Below are 26,858 nucleotides of genomic sequence, written 5' to 3'. Positions count from 1 at the left end.
AACAACTGCAGCCCTTAAATTACCATCTTGCATCTAGTAGCTGCTGTTTGTATCTTTCAGTCTCCCAGCTTAGGGTAAGTACCTGCAACTTTTGTCTTTATTTTTATATTTCTTCTTGCTGAAGAGATGACATGTTGATAAATAACATATCTGGACAATATCGTATAGAAATGTTGCTCAGAAACATAAAGCATGGCATTTCTAATCATATTTATATATTTTCATATCTAGATAGTCTTAGTTTGGGGGCAAGGCCCCCCAGAATCTTTGATTTTTTGATGTAGTGCCTTGAAGTGATAGAAAATCATGTGCAGATGAATAAAAAAACAGATATAGCAACTGATTCAATGACCCAGTTGTTTGTGAAACCTTCTGAGGGAAATCCAAAATGGTCCAAATGTATATGTTTCTAAGGTCTCTTCCTCTGCAAGGTCCAAACTGCAGCAGTTACTATTTTCATCCTCTGTGTGTTAAGTTGCTTCCATGGGATCTTCACTTGGATGGTTCTTCTTGGAAAAATTACTCAGTAAAAATGGCAACTTATTAACAGATCTTTTTCTCATGTGTATTCAGTTATATGTGTTACTGCTATGTTGGTTTTGCAAGGCTGAAAGGAAGCACTCTTTTTGGGCATTATCAACAGAATTATTTATCAAGTTCCAGTCAATTGCACCTGGGCAAGTGCAATGAAAGACACATTGACAAACAATTTCAGCTGGAGGCAAGGGTACTAAGCAACTCATAGGACTGAAACCTAGATTTCTTAATGAATCAAAATTTGTTTTTTTTTAAATTTTATATGCTGTACAGCTGTGTTCTTTCAAGTATGCTGGAGTTAGTCCATGGAGAGTTTTAAAAACTCAACAGACAACTGGAACTGGATCCTAAAATAGCTGGGCAACTAGTGGTGTTGTTTGAGAAGGAGATGTGTGGGACGATAGTTAGCAGCATTCTGCACATGCTGAAATCTGGAGTGCTGGAATTATGGGGAAGGCATAAAATAAGAGGATAACAACAGAGATTAGAATTTCAACAGAAGTGTAATTTAGGCAGTGGCATATGCTAAGAATGTTGAGATTGTGGCAGTAGGTATACTGACACATACAGGCCCTGATCCTATTCCCACTGAAATTAATGGCAAAACTCTTATTGACCTCAATTATGTAGTAGTGTGCTGGAGGGTGGGGGAGAGAGGACAGTCTGGGGTTAAGAATGATGCCAAGTTTATAGGCAAATGGGAAGTCTGAGTCATGGAGGGAGAGAAGAGCTGGAAAAACCCAAGGGAAAAACAAAGTCTGTCTTTGAGACACTTATCAATGGAGCTGAGAAGCCACATATTTACTTGATCAAGGCAGGAAAAAAGGGTTGAGGTGATTTCAAAATGTATATGAGGATCAACTAACATGCAGTTGCTGTAATCAGGCTTTGTAAATGTGTGCCTTTAAATTGTAAACATTTGAAGTGAGGAACTTTATTTGTTCTGCACATTTTACTCTTTGCACTGGGCTGCGAACATCTACAGCACTATGTGAACAAATACGTTTTCTCTGTATGGTGGCTTCAGGGCCCAAGCATAATTTTTTCAGGCCCAGTACAAACTTGTAACACAGGCCCCCTCCCGCACACATATCCATGGGGGTTGCAGCCTGGGCCGGGCCCATGAGCCCCAGTAAAGTGTACCCTTTTACTTCCCCCCTGCATGTGGGGGCCCTGGGTGGCTTCCCTGTTTGTATCAGTTTCTCAAATGACGGCTGCTGGGCCTTGCATTCTTCTGATACCAGGTCCACTGGGACTATTGTGTGTACTCTGTCTCCCTCTATTCCAGAGCTGCTACAAAAATCTTCTCTTTATAGTATGGCCTACCACTTCTAGGGTAAAGGGCAGCATGGCTGGGGAAAGTGCTGTGTAGTGATGTTGGGAGAAGGAAACTGGAGGTAGGGAGAAAGCTAGGAGAAAGTGGACTTGCTAGCGAGACCCAAAACAAGCTGAAAAGGAAAAGGGAAAATCTGGAATTGATGGGATTCTAAGCAGGGCAGAGAGAAGAGAAGTATAGTTCTCACTCTACTGACAAAAGACTTCATAAAATCCATCTGCCAGAGTTTCCAGTGTATGGAAGAGTGTACAATCTCCTAATTCCCTTTAAGAATAACATCTTATTGCCTCTGCATGGCTGGCTGACCAGCTCCATTCCATGGAAATGTGTAGAGCCAGGGCTTCACCTGCTCCCTGGAGGAAACAGCCCCTGCTCTACTCACAGCAGAAGGGGGCTGAAGTTCTGCAGAGCCCTTACACTGGCCACAAAAAGTGTGAGAATACTTCATTCACCATCTGCTTCCCTGCATCCCACTCTATACTGTGCATCCTCTTAAGGGCCAGACAGAATCTGGGCTGGTAATAATATTCATCATATTGTATTAATTTGGTATCAGTGCATTAAAATGACTTTAAAGTATTATAATGCAGTGTTGTAGCCATGTTGGTCTCAGATGAGAGAGTCAAGGTGGGTGAGGTAATATCTTTTATTGGACCAACTTCTATTGGCGGAAGATATTACCCCACCCACCTTTTCTCTCTATGTATAATGTAATCTAGTGAATGATAATAAATGTAAAGTGTGAGTGCGTGTATGTGTGTGTGCATGCATTTCGGTGGGGAAATTTACCATCTGAGCAACAGCTCCAAAAGAGTAAGTCCTGATCTTGCAAATCTTACTCATGAATAATTGTAATTTGTGCCAGTTGCCCCATTGTCTTCTTTGGGGCTATTTGTGTTAGTAGAAGGATTGGGCCCTAAAGAAATGCAAGGAAACACTAAAATGAAAACGTGGTGGGGCGGGGAAGAGGGGGAGAGAAAAAAGCTACATACTCTTTTTTTGTATATGCTGAACACAGCACAGAAACCTTTCATGAGAACTTTAAGCAAGGAAATGTACCATGTCTGTCACTAAAAGAAAAAAAAATGTCATCACTCCAGTGGTATTGATTAAAACAATAAGGACTTCCTGTTGCCAACAGTCAGACAAATGTGTGAAAAGTGGTAAAGGATTATTACCATATTGTTGCAGCATTCACAGGAAAATTCCAAATAAACTGAAGGATTCCTGTCAATATTTGTGTAAGGAAACATGCTGCTGCCTGATTCTAAGATATGTTACCAAAAAAAAAAAAAAAAAAATTCTTGAGAAACTTTATAACAACAACAAAAAACGGTATATTCAGAGATTGGCGTGTTCATTCTCATGGTAATGTTACAACACTGATCTCTCATTGTTAGCACTTGGTATACCTTTCTGTCAGCTCCAGTCAATGGAAGGCCCGGCAGCTGGAGCCACACATTGTGTAGGCAGCATGCCTTTGTGTTGTGCAGCTGTGGAGTTCTCAGGTCCACAATAGCAAGCCAGAGCAGTGAGCGTACACTGAATTAGGAAAGATTATTGTTTCATTAATTGACTATACAATTTTAAAACAGTAAGTATATTACTTGTTTCACGTTTTATTTGTCAAAGTCATTTTTAGCAAAAGCTGGGCACATGGACACAAATATAGGGCAGCTGTACCTCCAGCCATCCCAGTAGGAAGAAAATTACAAACATTATTGAAATGAAACTGGATTATTGGTTGCTTTCATGAAGCACAGCTTCCCACCTGCCTTCTCCCAGCCACCCGTTTGTGAAGGTCTTGGTGCACTTTTCTTTTCATCTTGCTGGGTCCAAGTTGCTTCCTCAGGAAAGTATTTACCCTCTTGTACAATTTGTTTTAAGAATGTCTACAAAGGATATTTCACAGTAAAAGTGAAAACAAGCGAGTTCAACTTTTTATCTCAATTTTCTGAATGCTTCTTTCACTAAGTGGCCTATAGAAAAGGGAAGACAGCAGTTTCAACTGGAAACAAATATCACTTAAGTATACAAAAAGGAGGAAAAGAAAAGGCAAGAAAATCAACTGAACTCTTTAGGATATAGTGGTATTTCAATAATATCATTTTTTCTGCCATTTATTCAGATGTGAAGGAACTCAGTGAATAATAATAGCTTTTGTCAAAGATATTTCTATTTAAGAAGGTCTTTATGTTAAATCTTTTTTTTTTTTTTTTTGGTCAGGACTGATTTTTCTCCAAGAGAATTCTACCATCTCCTAGCAACCAATATGGCTATCTTTTTGAACAGAGGCTGCATGAGTACCTAACCTTTTGTGGAAGCATTTGCAAATTTAACAGTCAGAACTCTCATGAATTCAAACCAAGTTGTTAATGTTCCAAGAGCTACACTAGCTAGTGGTCTATCTGTCTAATCTATTGAGGCTGATATAATGGCATCAATTATTGTAATACCTGAACACCTCCCAAGGAGTTAAAAATCAAATCTACAAATGACTCATGGCCTAATTTTTCTCCCTACTCTCCCAGGCAATGAGAAGAATTATTTTTATTTAGTTTTTATTTCCTTCTCTCTCTTCCCTCATCTCCTAAAAGTAATTTTTCTTTCTTTCTTTCTTTCTTCCTTTGTATTAAACCAAGCTGAAGAAGTGAGTGTTACAGTTCATTCTGAAGAACATGATGTTAGTGGTTGTTCTACTCTTCAGGCAATGACTTTCATAAGAAAGCACAATCTTCTGCTCTCATGAACTTTGCACTTGAGGCTGATAACTTTATAGTTCATGAAGAAACATAGGTGCTAAAGGAAGTAGCCATATGTGAGGGCTAATTTAATGGAAGGCCTTATCTTTATACTTGACTCTATATTTTATGGGAAACATTGGGTTGATGTGCACTAAGTGGCTGATGTTAGTGAGAAGGTTAATTGCTGTATTCTTGACTAAAATAACATTTTAAAGGACTATATGGTCATACCTGCGTGGAGTAACTTGCAATAATTTGGCTTGGAGGTCATCAAGACTTCAGATTACTGTGGCCAAGCCATTACTTAAGAATGTGGCAATATTTTCTAGCCATTTTCAAGTGGAAGATGGTTTTCCTAGCCACAACCATTTGGGATGCCACCAGCAGCAACAAGGAGTCCAAATGAACCTCAAGGCTGCTGAATGATTTGAAAATCTGATAGCAGATTCTTTATACAGGGTGATATGATGGTGGTAACTAGGTCTTAAAACTTTTTCTCTTTCCATTTACATCACCTCCATTTGCCCAACTTCCACTTGAGCCAACAATCCTGCATATAGGTGGCAAAAGTGGCCAGATGTTGGGATAGTTGGGAGATGGAGCTGTAAGTGTTAGGGAGTAACGAAGTGTAGAGTTTGGGTATCATATTAATGGGCAAAATAGAAAAAATGATGATTTCTTCACAGCAGTGTTTAGTTAATTCCTTCCCAGGGCACAGTAGGTAAGAAAAGATGAACTTCTAAGTAAAAAATAAAATATAGAGAAACAATGAAAATAAAACTTTCCTTAAAAAAACTCATTCAGCAACTAAGCATAGCTAAACATTCAACTCCAGCAACGCCTAACCTATTGCAGTTCCATTGTTCTATTTATCGAATCCATAGGGTAAAAAAGGCATGATGACAAATAGTCCCTTTATTAAGTTCCAATGTTCTCCTCTGATCCCCATTTATCCTCCTCCGTTGTATTATCGATCCCATACAAAAACGATGCTTCAAATTCATAGTCTGAAAATAAGAACATTTTTCATTTGCACTTGATCCAAAATTTAGCTGGAAATAACAAAGCTGCTTCTAGACTCTTCTTTTGTCATGCTATTTTACAGGAAGACGTGCACATTTCTTGGTCTGTGTCCCAAATCTGGGAACATGTGGATTTCATCCTCTTTAGAAGTCATCTTTCCTTTATTTCTAGATATCATTAATAAAATTCTTCTCTCTCTCTCTCATAACCTACATTTTCACAATCACAGATTGCTTTGTACTCCAGTTGCCTTTAGCCCAGCCTCTCGGCAGATTACATGCTGTTTCCATATATATACATTGGAACATCCTTTGTTAGTGTTTTCCAGATCCATTTTTCAAAGAAAACAATTGGATCCTCTCTTTCGGCTGAACAACAATATGTAGTCTGTGGCTCCTTGTTTGTTTATGTACTATCTCCAAGCAATTCCAAAATAGTTCATTTTCCTTTGTTAATGTGATAGTTATTATTGTTACATGATTTAATGTTTTCCAGACTGTCCAATTTAGATTTTGTTTTCTCCCCTTAGCTTCCATTGCTTAATGTTAATTTCTTCAATTGTTTGCATTCAGAATTACTGGATCACATTTTTCATATTTTCCTGTGACTTTATCATTAATGTTTTATAACAACAGTGCACCCAGTTGAGGAATTTCTGCTGTGTTGCTGGAGTCCCTTGACAATATGTGCTGTTGAGTGTTCTGGTTTTGGGCAAAGCAAGCTTAGCTCCAAAAACATCTTGATATGCTCATTTGGTTATGGATTTTGGCATTGTGTTGCCACTTCATGGCAAGGGTGTTAGAAATCGAGACTTGGAAGGTCAGGCCTAGTGGTTGGTGCATGGGCAGCTGGGCCAGAACCAGAGCCAGAGGTTGAAGCCAGAGTCAGAAGTCAAGAGTAGGTTGGAACAAGGTGAGGGCAGGGCTGGAAGGTAGGCTGGAGCAAGGGCAGGGCTGGAGCAAGCTAAGGCCTGTGGAGTCCTGTCACAACTATTAGGCAGAGGAGAGTTCTAAGCCATGAAGTGACATTGGGCAGACTGAGCTGCTGTTTCCTTGATCAGACTTAATATACGTACCTGAGTGTCATTAGACCAGCTCCTGGCTGGAGCCTACCACAAGAATGACATCACAGCATATGGCTTAATCAGGTTCTAGTTCAGGGACATCACAACGGATGTGTCCGATAATAAAGGAGAGATTAAATCTTTACACCAAACAGAAAATGGTAGCAAATCTCTTTGAAAACTTGACTGACCACACTTAAGCACTGAAATGCATCTTCACTAATTTTGTTTTACTAGGATGATTCATTAATATTATCTGAAGCCCATTCACCATATGAATTATAGAATAACAAAGTTGAGTGAATAATTTGCAGTGAATAATTTTACTTGAAAAATGTACTTGATAAAGTTAGCCTTCCTGCTTGTGGAATTTCAATGACAGATCTCTCTTTCCTCAAACCTATTTGTTTTTTGAATTGACTCAGCTGATTTTTGTAACCTCCTGGATTGATAACAGTTTGCAAATATTCAGTACTCAACATTCAAAATTCAAGAAGTGTTAGTTATTTCTGATTGGGCCTAAGTCACATGGTATTGCTTCTGTTCCCTCATTGGTTCAAACCTATCCTTCTACAGTCTTTCCACTGACTTCAGTCGCCTTTGGATCAGATTATTAATCAGGACAATGATCTGTGGAAGAAAATGGGGCTTCACTTCTTTCAGGAGGCAGTACAGTGCAGTGAGAACTAGCAGATAAACAGGATTGAGCAAATTTAGAACATTTTAGAGATTTTCCTTTCTGGGACAAATAAGCCTTAACTGGAGTAACTACCCTAGAAAAAAAATTAAGTTATGATACTGTAAAACTTATGGGCTGAGTGCAGAATTCAAATTTTACCCATATCCTTCCATCACCCTATCACCTATCTGCCATGTCTTCCTTCTGATTCTTCTGCAAGATTCACTTATAAAATGATGCTTGATTTCAATAATAGTTTTCAGTTGTTTATATCTTAATTCCCCCTACACATATTTGAAACGTGCTAACTGTGCATAAAGCTACACTATACAACCATGCATTCCTGTCATTGTTGCACTCATCTTCCTTCTCCCATTCCTCGATTTGTTTGTTACAGCCACTTGTTGCATCAAGGTCTCTCTCTTGCTGGAGACTGGAGAAATTATGTGTTTGTACAGCACCCAGCACAATGGGACCCCAATCTGACTGAAACATCTGAGTTCTATAGAAATACAAACAATAAATATTTATATATCTTTGTGGTATCTGAATATGAAAACATCCGCTCTATGTGCAACAGCAGTCAAAAAAGCTTACAGAATGTTAGGAACTACGAGGAAAGGGATCGATAATAAGACAGAAAATATCATAATGCCACTATATAAATCCATGGTATGCCCACACCTTGAATACTGTGTGCAGATCTGGTCACCCCATCTAAAAAAGATATATTATAATTGGAAAAGGCACAGAGAAGGGCAACAAAATGATTAAAGATATGGAACTGCTTCCATGTGAGGAGAGATTAAAAATATTGGGACTTTTCAGCTTGGAAAAGAGATGACTAAGAGGGGATATGATAGAGGTCTATAAAATCATGACTGGTGTGGAGAAAGCGAATAAATAAGTGTTCTTTATCCCTTCACATAACACAAGAACCAGGGGGTCACTCAATGAAGTTAATAGACAGCAGATTTAAAACAACAAAAAGGAAGTACTGTTTCACACAATGCACAGTCAACCTTGTTGCCAGGGGATGTTGTGAAGGGCAAAACTATAATGGGATTAAAAAAAAAAACTAGATAAGTTCTTGGACAATAGGTCCATCAATGGCTATTAGCTACGATGGTCAAGGATGAAACCTCATGCCCTGGGTCTCCATCGCCTCTGGCTGCCAGAAGCTGAGAATGGATGGCAGGGGATGGATCACTTGGTGATTGCCTGTTTTTTCATTCCCTTTGAAGCACCTGGCACTGGCCACTGTTGGAAGACAGGATACTGGGCTAGATAGGTCATTGGTTGGTTCCAGTATGGTCATTCTTTTGTTCTTATATTTTCTTTCAGAAGGTTTGCACAAAATATCTTCATGTGAATGATATGATGCTAGTGGCAAAGGTGCAATGAGATTCTTGTCTAGCTCATTAAGATCCCCTTTACCAGGGCACTAGTATGGGGTTTTGGGCATCCTGCCTCATGTCCAGCAGTGTCCCATTTTGTTTCAAATGTAACATTTCCTGTATGAATACTTGAGTTTGGAAGCTTTATATTCACTTTCTACGAGTGCATGTAAAAATTGATCAAATACCTGTGGAAAGTGAACACAAAACCATGAGCGGAGCTGAAGTGAATTCTTCTCTAAATTCAAGCGAATTCCCACACAAATTTTGGGAGTCATTAATACTCTATGCTGTTTTAGTACAACTGTCTAAAATCCAAGGCTCTCAAAGTACTTTACAAATCATCAATTAATTAATCCTCTTGACAAATATGTAACATAGGTAAGTCTTGCAGAGGGGCAGCAAGGGGGAAATGAGGCATAGAGAGAATGATCCTGGACAAGGCCATATAGGAATTCACAATAGAAGAACTGGGACTAGAAGCCAGGTCTCTTTACTCCTGTCCAACATTATAACCATAAAATCATATTTTTTTTTCTCTCACACACAAACTTTACAAACGCCTATTAAAATAAACCACTCTTCTTTCACAATATTGGAAATGTTAAAATGTCACATATTTCAAAGATTTAACATACAGGCAAGAACCCCCCAAGTCCAACTTTAGGGGATATGGTAATTATTTTACTTGACCTTTCTGTAAAGTATTTTTAGGGATTTCTGAGTGATTCCCCCCTACCCCAAAAATTCTTCCTTTGCCATCAGCTGTGCATATTTGAGAAAGTAAATATCCAAGACTCTGTCTCTAAAGGAGCATCAGAATTCTCTCCTGAGAGAACTTTTCTTGTGAAAGGGAAGTTAACATGCTTTTCCCCACATAACCCAACAAACAAGGTACAGTACATTACTGCTGGCCTTATTAACTCAAAAGGCACTCTTAAGAGGGATATCTTGCTTTCAAAGCCCAGAGGTTAAAATAAGAGCCATTGGGAGGTAAGGAAAGTTGCTCCCCTTTCCTCTGCTAAAAGCAAAAGCAGATCTCTCCCTCCTCTCCCTGGCATGAGCAATCAGTGTGCTCCCATATCTGCCCTGCCTCCTGAGCTGGTGTGGTGAGAGCTCCCCCTCCTGTTTCAATCAACTTTAATCATCCTTAAATCCTTAAATATTGTAAATCTCCCATCTAATGCATTTTATGTAAGGCAAATATGTAAATTCCATGAGAGAGAGAGAGAGAGAGAGAGAGAGAGAGAGATTCTCTCTACCAACAAGCTAAATAACCACACATTTAAGCACTGGAGTTACATTTAAGGTGAGAGGATGCATGATCCAGTGGTTTGGGCATTAGTCTAGGACTTGAGAGACCAACGTTCAATTCTCTGCTCTGCTATAGGCTTCCTGTGAATCTTGTTCAAGCCACTTAGACTCTCTGCCTCAGTTTAACATCTGTAAAGTGGGGCTAATAGTATTGCACTATCACACAGTGGTACTGTGAAGATAAATACATTAAAGATTGTGAGGTGCTCAGATGCAAGGGTAATGGGGATCATATAAGATAGTTTGCCATTAGTGAATTAGTCTGTCTAATGAAAGGATCAAATATCAAAACATAGAAACATAGAGCTAGAAGGGACTTTGTGGGTTTTCAAGTCCAGCCCCTTGCTGGTGCAGGCAATCCTTGTATATAATTCCAGTAATAGACTTCTTAGTGCCATCTTAAAACATATGTCATTTCCCCGCACTACTCCTATTGGAAGTTGTTCTAAAGCCTCACGCTGATGGTTAGAAACTGTCTTCTAATTTCCAGCCTAAATTAATTCATGGCCATAGTTTAAATAGCCTTCAAATTAATGGATGCAACTTAAAATAAGGCAAAATAATTCCCAATAGTGTAATAATATTTAAATAAATAAAAAAAAAAACTGCCCTTCAGAGACATAGGAGCTCAGGTCTGATGGGGCCATGCAAGCAGTACTAGCGCCATCCTGTCAGTGCAGGGAAAGATTGTTCAGTCAAGGATATTATTAATATTATTGGATCTGGTTAAAAAAATGCACTTCTTCTTCCTATTGGAAATTCTTTAAGTTTTGCGGGGTTTGTTTTTAAAATATTCCACAATTTTTTGGGGAAAAAAGAAAGAAATGGAAATTATTCTTTTTTAATTTTTGTTTTCTATCTTCCTCTTCCCTGAACAAAAAATAAGAGGGGGGGAAAAGATAGAGGATGGAAAAACAGACATGATGAATACTGAAAATATTTGGTTTCTCTGTTTTTTCTCATATAACTGAAAATCTCTCAAAGAAACAAACAAACAAACAAACAAAAAAGGCCACTTTCTGTCAAAATGTTTTTGATGCAAAATTTTCAACCAGTTCTAATTATTATGATACATTACTGTATTATTTAGAGACCACAACAGAGACCCATGTCCCATTGTGCTAGGCACTATATATTCACCTAGTAAGAGACAGTCCTTGCTCCAAAGAGCCTTCAATCTAACAGGATTCTAATAAAAAGTCAGAAAGCACAATCCCTACTACAGATGGGGAACTCAGGCAAAAGGAAATTAAATCACTTGCCTGGTGTCGCAAAGAGGGGTGGTGGAAAAGCTGGGAACTGAACCTAGTTCTTGTAAGTCCTAACTTACTGTCTTAACCATAAGAGTCCCAGTCACCCAAATGCCTCCACTTGTAGCATGTCCAGGACCAGCACTAAACCAAATGGCACTCCAGGCATGGAGTGTCTTTGGCACCCCCCTCCATTTGTGAAACTTTAGAATACCTTATTTTTATAGCATTCATAGCCCATTTTACAACTTTGATGCACGATTTGCATGCATGATTTATCTCTGTCATATAGGATGATAAATTTGCATGCTAGGATCTGTAAACCTGTATTTATTCATGCCATATATAAGCAAATAAAAAAAAATAATTTCCTTTAAGTTTATAGAAAACTTTTAATTTCAAGAATAACTGAAATGTCCTAACATGAAGAAATGGAACTGTGCCCCAACATTGGGTGGACCAGTATTAAAGAATGTTACACTAGGTGACAGTCTTAGAATGTTAACCCTCATCCTTCAGTTCAAAAAGTTGCTTTTCTTGCTTTGCCCACACAAACTGAAGCACAGTATCAGAGAGATCCAAAGACTGGCCAATGGCATTTTCAAGTGATAAAATAGCAAGATGTCAGTCTCTCGACAGCCATCATTGATCGAATGTGTTTTAATGAGCCTGAACTTCAAAAAGCTGCAGTCACCACTTGTGACTGTGGCTGGCAGCGTGAGCAGAATCTCATAAAATAATCTTGTAAAATAAACACATTTTAAAAACAGAAAATAGATCACATCAAAGTAATTTAATATTTTTTTTAGATTATAGATTTGGTCCATAAAGGCAATAGTGTTGATGTAATATACTTAGACTTCTGTAGGCATTTGACATGGTACCACATGGCATTTTAATTAAGAAACTAAAGCGATACAAATCAACATGGCACACATTAAATGGATTACAAACTGGCTAACTGACTGGTCTCAAAATGTAATTGTAAACAGGGACTCATCATCAAGCAAATGTGTTTCTAGTGAGGTCCTGCAGGGATATGTTCTTGGTCCTATGCTATTTAACATTTTTATCGATGAATTGGAAGAAAATAAAAAGTTATCACGAATAAAATTTTCAGATGACACAAAGACTGGAGGACTGGTAAATAACAAAGAGAACAGGTCACTGAAAAAGAGTAATCTGGATGGCTTGGTAAGATGGGTGCAAACATTGAAAAGATATGTTTTTGTTGAGGGAAGTACTATGATCTGTGTTACACAGAAGGTCAGATTAGATGGCCACAATGATCTCTGGCTTTAAAATCTCTGAATCTATTGTGTACTTGTAAAATTCAGATAAGGAGGAACCAGGTTGTCAGTAAATAAGTCAGTAATTAATTTATTTATGGTTAGAACAGGGTTACAGTCAGAAAATATTCTCCACCATTTGAAAAGTCTTGTATTCCTTTCCTGTCTCTCCCTCCTTCCTCCTATGCTAAGTGTTTGAATTCCCCATTTTTCTTATCCTCTCTGTGGCTTCCTCATTTTTCCTTTTTTACCCTTTACGTTTTCCTTTTCTGGGCTTCCTCTGTGTGTAAGACATTGGATAAAGTGTTTAAGGAGAGGATAGCCTGGGAAAAGAATTTCCCAAGTAATGCTGCCAGGATTAGTGACATCCTGGGTTATCTTTTTTTTTTTTTTTTTTTTTGGAGGGGGAGGAGGAGTCAGTGCAATTTTTTTAGCCGATAAAGTTCATCCTCTAACCTTCCACTATATAAATTTCTCTTGTGTGCTGATTTAACAGAGGTGATAAATAATTTACAAAAAAGATGCACCTTGCAAAATTTTTCCATGTAAGTTTGTGAAAATGAAGATTATGAAGGTACTGTAATTCCTTACAGTGGAGGATTTTTGACATTTGTGTACTTTTTAAAGAACCTTGAATGAACAATGGTGCATCTCAGCTGAAGTCCGTAAACAAAGCTATTACACTTCTTATCTTTTCTAAGTGAATTAATGTACAGGCAAGGAAGGAGTCAGTATTTTTTAACAGGCTCTTCTTTTCCTGTTTACTCCTGCACTACTGTTCTTTAGTCTCACTGGCAAGAGATAGAGGGAGCCTCTGGAAAGTCCTTGGAACATAGGGATTGCAAAACAAAGTATTGGTGACATGAGAACTCAGCAAATGACAGTCTGAGAACTGAGATCAGGAGTCTGAGAAAGAACACTTGTGCCTGGAAGGAAACAGGGCCTCAGGAAGGATATAGTGAGGCTGGGCCTACCTAAGTGCATTGTGCTAAAACTACACAACCTATATGAGCCATGTCTTTGCTTTAAAATGGTTTAGTGTGGCAATATTTTGTGTATTGCTTTTGTTTTCAGGATTTTGGTTTTTTTTCTGTTTTGTTTACTATCTATTCCTCCAAAGCTTAGATTTGAATTTCTGAATTCCCTCATCTCCAGCTGAAGTAAATTGGATTTGAAGATGCCAGAAAGTACCCAGCACCTTGTGGATTCAGGACCAGAAAGAGGAACTGACAAGCTTTAAAAATAATTAAAACAAAAAAAAATTAAGGTAATAATTTTACTAGTAAAATGCACAAGCAAAGTGCTTTCACAATCTTCTGAATTATACTGCTCCCAGGCATATGTCCCAACAAAAGTTGCAGTACAGCAGGGGTCATAGGCGTGCATACGGGGTGTGCCGGGTGTGCCCAGGCACACCCTCATGCAGGGGTTTCAAACATACGGCCCGCAGGTTGGATTCGGCCTGCAATCCTTTTGTATCCAGCCTGTGAACCTTTTTGGATGTGGCATCTCGCTGTGTTTCAAGGGTAGAGCTGCTGCCGACAGTGGAGGACACACGATTTCTCAGCGGACGGCAAGACCTAGCGAGCTGCCGCCGAAAAAGAAGGAGCTGCGCGATTTTGTGGCGGATGGGAACACCACTCCTTGTGACATTTCTTGTGACATTTCTTGGCGGAGACTAGGACGCGACGAGAATTCCGCCGGCGGGTAATTCAAATGTGTCCCGCCAATGGAATTGAGTTTGACATCCCTGATAGAGATAATGAAAGTTCCCTGGCTGCACACCCTAATGAAATGTGCTGCTCACACCTATGGCAGGGGTTCTCAAACTGGGGGTTGGGGTCCCTCAAGGGGTCATGAAGCTATCATGGAGGGGTCAAGAGCTGTTAGCCCCCATGCATGGCTAGCAGCCAGAGCCCTTCAGAGTGTGTGGCCAGAGAGCAGCAGGTGTTGGCTGGGTGCTTGGAAGGCAGCCAAAAGCAGCTCAGAAGTAAGGGTGGCATGGCATAGGGGGAGAGTGGCATGGCATGGAGAGGGTCGTCACTTTTTTGGGAGCGTCATTACAGCCTGAAACATTTTCAGAGGTGGTCCCAGAATAAAAAGTTTGAGGACCCCTGCAGTACAGTAAGTGCTACTCCACTAGCATTACACAACTGTACACCTACTCCCCCAACTCCACACATGTCCACGTGGGCACTCCAAGGAATGTATCTGGCCTCCCAGCGCATTATTCCAGATTCCATCTTTCACAGTGGTCCATGCAGCTTATCCTGAGGGTACTTCTGCATCAGTGCTGCTGCAGCACACACAGAGGAAATATGGCTAGATTCCAGCAGCAACGGCAGTTGTCTGCTTACTCCAACTAGCAAAATGAATTTCCCCTGTTCCCTTCCGCTCTAAACCCCTGTGTGCTGTCTCTCATGTGTATTGTGCAGAGATATTAACTCAAGGGCAGCAGAGTGCGAGGGGAGGAGGTGGCCAAATGTGTCCCTCAGCTGACAGGAGCAGGGAAGATAGCTGGGAAGATGATAGAGGAGAAGGGAAGAATGACAGTTCCCTCACCCCAGAGATTAGACTGTAAGTGAAGTCCTTCCTAGCAGCCAGGAGGGAGAGTGGAAGGGAAAAACGCCTGCATTTCTTGCATGTGCTTTTTAAGGAGCAGCCTGAAATGTTCAGCCTGGTACACATTTGGAACAAGCAGAAACCTAGAAGGCAAATTATAACAATGCCATTTATTTGCTCAACTCTCACGATTTAAGCCAAACGACCAAATAGTTTGGTCCTGACGTTTGGTTGTTGTGGGTACAATACTGGCTATGGTATATGGAGTAGCCCTAGATTTGCTTCCCTAAGTACCTGTAACATAGTACTCTTGATGAAACAGGACTGAACCGTGTCCTAAAATTCCAAATTGCTAAAAGTTATTCCAACTAAATCATTTCAAATATACTTCTGAGAAAGGTTCTGTTTTGTTTTTTAACCTACCAAGTCTGGGGTCTGTGCATTTTATTTAAAAAAAAAAAAAAAAAAGTCTAATTTCATACTAAGGGCTCCCAATCTTACTAGGAAAGTCTGTATTTGTTACAAATGTTAAACCTATTCACATATGTGAACGGGGAATGATAATATTTAAGGAGTTAGCTTAATGTATGGCGATTGAGCATTTGCTTGTGTTGGTTTCCCATAATTATCTTTTGTCACACACTGACATAAATGTATGTAAAAGTGCACAACATGTAAAAAATCAAAATGTTTTAGAAATTGGCCAACCAAGCATATAAAATAAAATCTTTTCAATAACAGGTGAATTCTTGTTTGGTATAATACATTCTTTCCCTACCCACTATACACCCCCATTTGAAGAGAAAAAAAATTGAACAGTTTTATTGATAAATTTCACCGCATTCCTGCATTATGGGAACAATATATTCTTAAGCGCTCCAAGCATTTGAGATTTGCCTTGATGTGGCCCATTTATTTTAATTTGGGTCTGTCAGTGGAAAAAAAAGTAATTAAACTTGTGACTAGCATGGAGAAACATTTTAGTTTCTAACACTGTAGCTTGATACCTAGTAGTTTCTCTCTGTTTCTTGTAGTTGTCAGATCAAAGTCTCTTAAGTACTATAAGTCAGCCATGCTTTGATTAATTACTTCACACAATGAATTTGAAAATTATAGTTCTAATGTGATTTATGTAATTTCTAACTTCAATCAGCTTTTTTTTTTTTGTCTCTCCGAGCTTTATCCAGCCAGTCAGCTCATATCTTGGAAAAAACATTTCTTGAAAAATAACATAACTATACATTGTGCTTAGCAAAGTGGTATAAATAGGGGTTTCCAGTAATAGTAACTTGTGTACAGCGGAACAATAGTCATTTATATAGCATTCACACCCCTTAGGATCTCGGCCAGGGTCTGGGCCCCATTGTGGTAAATGCCATACAGAATATAGATAGAGGTATTCTTTTCCCTGAAGATCTTCCAATTTAAGGCCTTGCCTAAACTGGAGATTTGCACCTGTTACAACCGTCAGTATAGCTGTATTAATGAAACTCTGAATGTAGTCAGGCAACGCTGATATTTGCACCAATAAAGCTTAGACACTGGAGTAAACTCCAGGAGCCTGCCATGAGAAGCCTCTCTACACCTGGGACTGTAATTAGAATAAATCCCCTCTGTAGTCAAAGTCTAATATATACATTTGTGATTCCACTGTACTCACGTGACATTTTTTGTTCATGTTTAGTGTACTTGCAAGACTCATTAATATCTAATATCTGATTAGAGATACTGTGTTCAGAGATGCATATTTTCATGCCTTCCAAACAAGTTCAAATCCTATATGAAAGCAGTGAAGGAATGATGTCAAGTTAATTTCTCTCATTACTCATACCTGACTTCCTTGGCTCTGGCTGTTCAGTTAGACTTGCTATTCCCATCTTGGAAGTTATTGGGTCTGACTGTTCCTTTGACGCTTATCCGTCCACATAACTATCTTGATCTCCGGCTCTAGTTTTAAATTGCCCCTATCTTTCTGGTTCTGATACTGAATCATGGTAATTAGAGCTGCATGAAATATTTGTCAAGAAATGTTTGTCAAGGAAATTTGCCTGTTTCTGAGTTCAGGAAACTACCGTGAAATTTCAGCATTGTTGCAAATTTTTTACATGTGCAAAAACTTAATTCCCATGAAACATATTTTCCTCTATTTTTTCTGTAATTAAAAAAAGCTACTTTTACTTAAATTCATAGGTACAAATTCTGACCTGAAGTGATAGGGATTTGTAGCTGTTTCTCCCTTCAAGACTGCATAGTTCAGTCTGGTGAATTGCATGCAGGGCTGGGAGTCATGATCCTATCACTCTGATGCCTGAGTTTAATGATACAATATTTTGCACTTGTATAGCACTTAGCAAACATTAGCTAGATTTTTAAAAGTGTGCCATTCAGTGCTATGTTACCGATGGTTGTTCTTCGATGGAGAACACTGGAGTCTTTTGAATTGGGACTGTAACTCGAGAAAACCATGTTCTTACATAGCAGTAAGGCACTACAGGGTGTGCATTAATAGGATACCGGAGCCTCTGTTGTGTTGAGACTGGGAATACAAGTGTGACTGCCTTCAGCCACCTAACAAGTGCATAATAGACTACTGCCAATATCGAATACATCCAAATAAAGTGTACAGTCCCTGAATGGGCTTATTGCTTATTAAAGTCTGATTCAGTAATCTTACATTTCATTATTTTACCTTTTAAAAATATTTTTATGGAGGTCTTTGTCTATGAAAAGTATCCCTGTAAAATAACAGTAGAAAAGATCATACTTTTTTCTAGACTATTTTGAACATATTACTCTTTTTTTTCCCCCTCTAACCCTCTCTTGCTCTTGTAATGTTGCCTGGTCTATCTGGACCTATTCTCCCTCCCCCTCATATTTTCAGTAACCTGGCTGACCTTTCAGCAGCAGGTTGAGGCCCAATTGCCAATTTAATTCACTTTCTTTCCCCTCCCCTTCTTTTTATTAATCATTTCTTAATAAATGATTACTTTAGTATTTTGTCTTTGTTTCAGTAAAGTAAAAAAATATAAAAATCGGAATAAAGAATGCATAGCCATGTTTGTTCTAGAAAGAGAAGATCTCCTAAGTTTCTGGTGGAAAGAAAAAAATTGGCACCATTCTGTGTTCTAGTATTAACTGCATGAAGGAATAACTGTTGCTCAAATTGGCATAGGAATGATTAATAATGGTTCTGAGAATGCTTATGCATATGTTTCATTTTATACACTGTGGCTGTGATCCTGCAAAGAGTTATGCATGTGCTTAATTTTATACACTGTGAATAGTCCCAAGCCAATGGGACTACCCACAGTGAATAAAACTAAGCATGCATGTACGTCTTTGCAGGATCGAGTCCTGTGAGTAGTCTCATGGACTACTTGCAGCACAAAGTTAGACATATGCATAAATGTTCTCAGGCCTGGGATCTAAGTAGATCCTAAATCCGAGTCAGCTGTCTCAGACGTCTAATAAAGAGTCTGCTGAATCAATATCAGAGAGGTCATCTGGGTTGACAGAGCTTTCTCACTTTTAATTTGAGGAGTCAGAGAAAATTCACCTTCTTTTATTTTAAATGAATCTGGAATACTGGATAACTGTTACACTAGAACCTGAGATAAAAGGTTTGGAACCGGTACCTACTTTTCATCTGGGGCCAGGGGGAAGTCTAAAGAAGTCACTATTTTCCTTCAGCCTCTCACACTTCATGTCGTCCTAACAGCATCTTATCACGCAATTAAGATATGCCAATCTACACCAGCTGAGGATCTGACCCAAAGTATTTGTTTTGAAGCTGTATTTATGTAGCATTTTAGAAGCTTAAGGCCTTCTCTACATTAGCACTTTTGTCGGCAAAACTTTTGTCGCTCAGTTTTGCTTGCATAAGCGCTCATGTAACTGCATTATGTTGACGGGAGAGAGCTCTTCCGTCAACATAATAAAACCAGCTCAGCAAGTGGTGGTAGCAATGTGTGTTTATGCCGGCAAAACTTGTCACTCAGGGATGTGGTTTTTTTCACACACCTGAGCGACAAAAGTTTTGCCGACATAAGTGCTAGTGTAGACAAGGCCTAAGTGTTTATATGTTGGCAAGGATACATTTTCTGAATCAAATCTAAAAGTCCTGGTGAAATGTTTGGTTGCCCTACTCAGTCTTAAGTGCAGATGAGTATCAGCAGAAAAGACACAGGTGTGACTGAGGAAGCAACGTACAGACACAATCTCTTCTCTAAGGGCTCTGAGCTAAGTGAACGGAGAACCCTCAGAACTGCAGATTTCATTTTAGCCCTGAAGCCCAGACAAATTGTCTTCCACTTTCTTTCATGGCTTGGGAAAATCGAAGCATAATTTTTAGAAATAGGTTCAAAGTCAGGCATGCTTCTGCCCAGTTTCTCTGTATAGAAGATAATGTGCTGTACAAACTGTCTGTATCAAGCTGATCTGCAAAAAAACCCCAGACATTTTTACTTTTTTAAGATTTACCAATCAAACAAACTGCTTCTCCTTATTCAAATGCTTCCTTAAAGCACTTTCTCTCTGAGGTCTTAACATTTTACCTATCGTGTATAATGTGTTAGAGATACATATTTAATATCTATTTAAAAGAATGTTCGCTTTGATTGAGCTTTGGGCTGTCTATGTATGCATCACATCTTTGTATGTGATGATGCTTCGTGGGCTTCTCTCCCTTATCATCCCATGTCACAAGATCCCACAGAGCTCTTGGCATGAACTGTGTGACTGGGAAGAAGCTCATTTTGGGTTTTGGAGAGTCATGGCTGAGTGTTGAAATGGAACCAGGGGATGACTCCTATTGAGATTTTATGTCTTTGCACTGCCTCCACGCTTGGGAGCTGGGGAATGCATAGACCCAATCAAGACATTAATGGCAGGAAGGCTCCTGGCATCTGTGCTGTTGGAGAGATGGGTGGTCCGACACAGAATATAAAACAGAAGAGCATACACTTCATGAATATTCTCCAATATCTGCAAATCCTGGGACATCAGTGCAACTGGATGGCTATCCCCTGTTATCTGTTCTGAGAGGAGATATATTGAACATGTGTAGAGTTTACCAAATAATTTATTTTCCATGGTAGGAAGGGGTAATCGAGGCCTTATAATATAAAATCAGATCAGAGAGATGTTTGTACCACACTAGCAAGATGTGGTCATGAAATAAACATTTGCAATTATTTTTTTCTGTCTATCTTTAGTTTCATACATAATATTTATTATTGCATTAAAAATGGCATGACTGAAATTACCTGGGCATGGTTACCAGACACCTGTATCGAGCCCCTAAATTCAAATTCTGCTCTTTCCATAAATACGCCATATGTTTTAGTCTTATGTTAAACCAATAAAGAGGAAAATGGTATTCCACACATGTGAGCTAATAACAACTGGCATGCATAACATAAACCCCATGGTGGGTCACAGGGAGGCAGACTGGCAAGCTGCTGCGCTAGCTTAGTTTCCAAATGCCTGAAGATAATTGCCCCAGTATATCCATGCAAAGCTGACAATGAAAAAAATAAGATTATCCTAAGCATGAAACTAGCTGGAAAATTACTCAGCACTATTATTGAAAACTCATTTTACCTGCTGTGATATTTAGCTAATATGATTAGCAATATGAAGACTGGAACTACTGCTATAGGCTTTTGAAATAGACTCTGACATACCTGTCATTGTAGGAAATGAATCTTTGTTCTCCAATATATCTGGATTTTCTGCTAACATGCATCCCCTCTCCACTCGCTTCAATTCTCTCAGGCTAGTAGTGTCAAATTCAGAATGGAAGCGCATGTCTCTTGTATTACACCCATCATTCTATGAGAGGGACATGAATTGCCAGGGAAGTACTATGACAATTATTAATTATACTAAGTGGAGGAGAAAATCCTTTCCAAATGATTTTTTTCTAGATTTGCATGCACAAAATAATATTTTAATACAGAGCTGATTTTTTTTTTTTCAGTTACTTGCACAACTGGAGGCTGTTCTATTAACAAGGAGCAAGCAGTACTATTTCAACCTCTCATATGAGTAAACGGTATTTTCTCCTCTATATTAAACCCTCTTCTTTTTCTTTTTGTGACTACAATTTAACACCGTTAATGATCATTACTGACCATGCTCCCTCCCTGCCTGGTACTTCTTTTTCCAAAATCGAGTGCATAACCTCTGTGATGGCTGGAATCACATGTCTATGAATTTATGGCTCCAGGGTTAATAAAGTTCACATAGAATTTGTTGGAAATGTATAATAGCGCAAGTTGAATATTGAAGGTGGTGGATTTGGATCATGGGAGGGCAGAGGCAACACATAACTGCTGATAATGGGGGGAGGAGCACAATTTAAAGGTTCTGATGGTATGCAGCCGAGTTCAGGGCAAGTACTCGAGAGACTAAGGAGTTTTGATTTCTAGAGCTAATTTTGGTGTCATGTTTTACCATACTATGTAATAGAAGATGGAGACTGTTCTAAAAGAGAGCTACACCTGAAGAAAACTGATTGTATGTATAATTCATACTTGCATTAAAAATCTTAACAAGAAAGTTGTCTTAATATATGGTTAAGGCCAATTTGTATGCTGGGGCTCTGACACTTGAGAGTCTTTAAAAAAAAAAAAAAAGTATTTACAGAAATTCTTATGCATTCTTTCATTTGCTTCTTTGGTGTGCCACCTTCGGAAAAGGTCCAGAATCAATCGTATGAAGAAATAATCCCAACACAACTACAGACATCTTTATTATTACAACCAAATCGAGGAGAGATTATTTTTCTATCAAAACATCTTTATTTTATTAAAAACATTGTTTGGAGCGAAGTAAAGATGCTTGCAGAATTGCATTCCCATACTTAAAAACAAAATGGAACATGTTTTGTGTAGAGGTCGGCACAGGTACCTGTGGGGCTTTAATTACCTGAATCTCTTAGGTATAAATTGTTAGATAAATGACTTTAGATAAAATATAACAAAAATGCAGTTGTTACCGCGCATTACTGGCAAGTGTAATTTAGACATTGTTGAAACTGTTTTAATATTAGTAATGGAGCTTATTAACCACATTGCAAGCTTTCACAAAAAAACAAAACCAAAAAACCCAAAAAACACCACCACAGTATTGTTGAGATGACTAGCTGGTGTTCTTAATCAGAAAGAAAACAGAGCAACTTCCTGTTTCAGGGTTGTCGGGTGCTAACTATCCATTCATAATAAATATAGGCCAAATTTGTGACTTCCAAGATGGAATGCTTTAACAAAAATATGCCCTAATCCTATTATATCTTTATTTTTGTGAGTGCTGTACCCAAGAAAGGACTGAAATTTAAACCATAAACAATGTTGTTTTTTGTAAAATTATTATCACAAAACAGGACCCAAATCTGTGTATTTTTCAGAGCTAGTACCATTCTCCTGATTTTCTGTCCATACATAACCATACTTTTGTGACAACTAACCATTAAGCAGTAACAAATGTCAATGCTTTAAAAAGTAATGACTTTACCTTGACAAAAGAATTGTAGGCATCAGTCCTTTCTTCTTGCAAATCTTGTAATAACATCCAATATGTTAACAGCCTGTCCTCTTTCAATCTGTAGTATTGCCAGGTTGGAAACATGAGCATCTATCATTGTACTCCTCAGGTAAGTTTTCAACTGCTGCAAGGAAGAAAAGCTTCTTTCATCTGATGCAGTAGTCACTGGGATAGTTAAATAAAACATGTGGAGTTTTGATAGATTTGGAAGGGTATCAGTGTCATTTCACAAAAGAATCAGTCTTTTTCCAAGCTGGAGGAGATCTTCATCATTACTCTTGCAAGCATTGCCATCTTTGAACATCTGGAAAAAAATTTGATTTCAGAGTTCAGGTTGTCTTGATGATACTATAAGTAGTGGAAATAATGCTTACACTTCCATATGAAGGGCTCTTGGATGAGAGAATGTCTGTGAATGACTTGAAAATGAATAGGTCATTCTTGGAAAAGCAGTCTTCTACTTCCATAATAAGAGAATCCACAGTTCTGTACAATATTTCACTCCTATAATAGTCCTTGGGTTTCTCAAAAGAGGACGTTTCCCCTCCTCTCCGTTTTGTGGGAATAACCCTTTTGAGAAGCACACAAAAGCTAGGATAATTGTTTTTCTAGAACAGTTCATTAATGTGATTAAAAATTTGGGTTGCAAAATCATGACCTCTCATTTCCTTTTAGTACAGACTCTGTGAATTTAGCCATTACTATTGCAGTATGATAAGTAAAGTCTCTTGATTGAAGAAGTTTGGACAGGTGGTTTGTTTGCATTAGCACTCTGCATAAAAAACATTCAGTACAGAAATTTGAAGTCTTGCACATTGCTGAGAAGTGCTTGAGCTTCAGCTCCAACTTTTGAATCTCCATGTGCAATTTCATTCAGAGCTTGAACCATTTCATCAACATTTTCCAAAACAGCTCTGATAGCCTCAACTTGACAGCTCCAAAGAGTGTCACTGAGTAATTTAAGAGTAGTCGGGCCCCTCCCAGAAAAAATATTTTCTAACATTTTTTCAAAGACAGCATTCTCTTCGAACTTTCATTGAAGTAATCTCACAGAGCCTGAAGAAGTCTGAAAGCATTTTGGGCATCTGGAATGCAAGAAACCATGTCCACTATGCACATATGTAATATATGAGCATAGCAGTGAACATAGTAAGCTAGAGGATTTTCACTAAGTATCCATGTGGCCACACCTTTATAGGATCCTTTCATGCTGGTGGCTCCATCATAACATTGACCTTTTAGAACTGAAATATCAATTCCCAAGGCTGATAATGTACTCTTGATCAATGTGGCAAGTGAAGCACTGTCCGCCTGAAGCGTTTTATAGAAGCCAATAAACCACTCTTCTATTTCAAATGACTGGTTTACATAACGCACTATGAGAGCAACTTGTTTGTGTTTTGACAGATCCATTCTTTCATCTGCAGTGATGGAAAACACTCCAGCTTCTTTGACTTCAGTTATGATTGAATCTAGCACTTGCGAACCCATAGGGTAGGTGAAGTACTTCTGTCGGTTAACCATAAATCGTTGAATCAGTTCATTGTCTGTACTACACAGTTTCATCAATTCCTGCAAATTGCCTTGATTTTTTTTGAATCCATTCCCTTGTCATGTTCCCTCAGAGGTATACTCTGGCGAGTGCAAAATAAAGTACTCTCTATTACAGTTTCTAAATATGCTCGGTTGTCCTCCACTGTTTTTTTTCCTTTTGACTGTCAAGCTGAGATGCAACACTCCGTTTTACAGAAATGCAGCCTACCCTTCCATTTAGCAACAGCTTCACACTTTGAATGTTCACAAAATATTTCATTTGCTTTCCTCCATGTTTTAAGACCAATAATTAGAAATGCTGCTTCACTGTTTGGCCTATTGCCAAATGTACAACAATAAAAGCATAAAGCTTTGTCATCACAGACACTATATTCAAGCCATTTATATTCATTATACCACACTTGCCTGAATTTTATGGTTTTGTTCCTACAGGCCCTGGCTGGAAAATCAATTACTAGATGATAAGGCCTTCTTCAATATATTCTAAAGTGGCATCCAATCCAAACCAAGGGCCTCTTTTATCGAAAGCTGCACTAAGCTCTGTATGAGCATTTGAATTGGAATCCAGAGTATCATTGTAACTCTCATTATTATTAACATAATTCTGAACTCCAGAAGAGTCAGGTTCAGTTCCTGATGTACTTGGTGTTGGCGATTTAGCTTTCTTCACATAGAAAAAGTCCAAACTTAATTATCTTTTCACCATTGTACATACCTAATAACAGACACATTATTAAATTAACTAAGTTTAAACATAGACTATCCTTTCAAGCCACTTTTCAGAAAAATAAGTAAAATGCATAATAAAATTCCAAGGCCTGATGAGCACATTTGCGAATGCCATGCTGACTAAAAAAGTGATTCATGTGAGAACAATTATTAAGGCGACGGGTCAAAGACACCTGTTGGTTATGTTATTAAGGTTTGAAAGTTTTGAAATAAACTTCCTACTCCTCCTGTGCCTCCCACACCAACTCAAAACTGGCACCATCTTGCCCCCACTCAGAGCCAGCCTTAGGGAAAATGGCGTTCTGCCTGAACTTGTATTTTGATGCCCTTTCTTTAAGTCTAAGTATATAGTAGAATTAGCAAAAGTTAATTTACAGGCTGCTGGAGACACAGATCATGGGCACCCCCATAACCACCTACGTCTCTGTAGATCTGGCCACTGGGGCCATCTACGCCTTCAAGACATTCAAGTATGAGATCCTAAAGTAGTTGGACCTGAGGGTCCAGTTGAGTGATGGGGGCTTCCCTCAGCGCTCCAGCAGCTCCCTTATCAAGGTGAGGATGGTGGACCAGAATGGCTATGTCCCAGTATCAACCACCCAGTGCTCACCAATGGATCCATGGAGATCAGAATCTCCAGCAAGGCACCCCCCTATTCCCTGGTAGGTCAGATCAAAGCCAGAGATGCAGACAATGTAGTCAGTGTGGAGCTCATCTCCTCTGTGGAATACCTGCAGCAGCAGCAGCCAGAGCTCTTTGCTATCAACAAGAAGACAGGTGAGATTGTGCTCAAGGGGGGACTTGTCCAAAGACCTGGGACAGGTGTTCAAAGTCATCCTCACCGCAACTGACAATGGCAAGCCCTCTCTTGCCAACACTGCAACGGTTAACTTCCTGGTGACTGCCAAGGCACCCTCCAGCAACACCCTCTTGACTACGGCACCCCCTGGACCTGAGCACCCTGGACAGTTGCCCACATCACTCACCCTTAAGGTCAGCCCTGCCCACGCTCCCTTCACAGCTCCTTCCCCACTTACTTCTCCCATCACCTCCCTGCTGTGGGCAAGGTGTGAGCTGGAATGGCATCCAGACACCTACTGCTGAGCACTGGTAACTGTCTGTGGCAGAGGAAGGGACAGGACTCAGCGGGCTTCTCTGGTAGAACTGTGCTGCCAGCCCGATCTCTTTCCTGCTCTGGGTGCCTCCCACCAGGGCTCAGCATGAGCGCTAGGTGCTGGTGCCCCTCCTACTCCTGCCATGCCTCCCACACCCAATGCCAGCCTTATGGAAAATGGCACCCTGGGAGAACTTGTATTTTGGCACCCTGACCTCCGTTGCTTCCCTGGGCTCTCCCCACCCATCACCCCTGGTCCCTGCTGCCTCCTGGGCTCCTTACCTGCCCCACTGCCTCCCCTGACCACCCTCTATCACCTCTGGCCCCCGCTACCTTCCTGACCATCCCCTATTGCCATGGCCCTCGCTGGCCTCCCAAGCCATCACCTCCCCTGGCCCCTGTTGCCTCCCCTGTCTCCCACCCACCCCTCCTGGCCCCTGCTGCCTCCCTGGGCTCCCCACTATCCCCCTAGTACCTGACTCCTGATGCCCCCCCCCCCCCCATTGCCCCGAGCTCCCTTCTGTGGCCCTCACACCTCAGGCGGATTCCAGACACCTACTGTCGAACAGGTAACTGCGGCTTTGGGCAAGAAAGGGACAGGACTCAGCAGGCTTCCCTGCGCCCCCTGTGGTGGAGCTATGCTGCCAGCCTGGTCTCTCTTCCCTGCTCTGAGCATCACCTAGCAGGCTCAGCAGAAGTGCTAGGTTCTGGTACTTTTCCCA

At 39.7% G+C, this 26,858-nt stretch overlaps 1 long non-coding RNA gene across 3 annotated transcripts; it reads left to right on the top strand.

The window, feature by feature from the left end:
* LOC137145876 (uncharacterized) lies at positions 1-25,250 on the top strand. 3 transcript variants are annotated; one of them, XR_010917774.1, is made up of 5 exons: positions 1-74; positions 13,788-13,899; positions 21,175-21,249; positions 24,147-24,233; positions 24,726-25,250. It is a non-coding gene; the product is annotated as an uncharacterized lncRNA (long non-coding RNA). The 3 variants fall into 3 exon arrangements; XR_010917775.1 differs by lacking the exon at positions 13,788-13,899 and having other exon boundaries at positions 24-74; XR_010917776.1 differs by lacking the exons at positions 1-74; positions 13,788-13,899; positions 21,175-21,249 and adding exons at positions 21,556-21,713; positions 22,804-22,848.
* The last annotated feature ends 1,608 nt before the right edge of the window (positions 25,251-26,858 follow it).

The sequence above is a fragment of the Emydura macquarii genome, unplaced genomic scaffold, assembly GCF_026122565.2.
Source record: "Emydura macquarii macquarii isolate MOO-44397 ecotype Brisbane River unplaced genomic scaffold, CSIRO-AGI_Emac_v2 contig_3671, whole genome shotgun sequence".
Taxonomy (NCBI): domain Eukaryota; kingdom Metazoa; phylum Chordata; order Testudines; family Chelidae; genus Emydura; species Emydura macquarii.
This window is presented reverse-complemented; position numbering and strand designations above follow the sequence as displayed.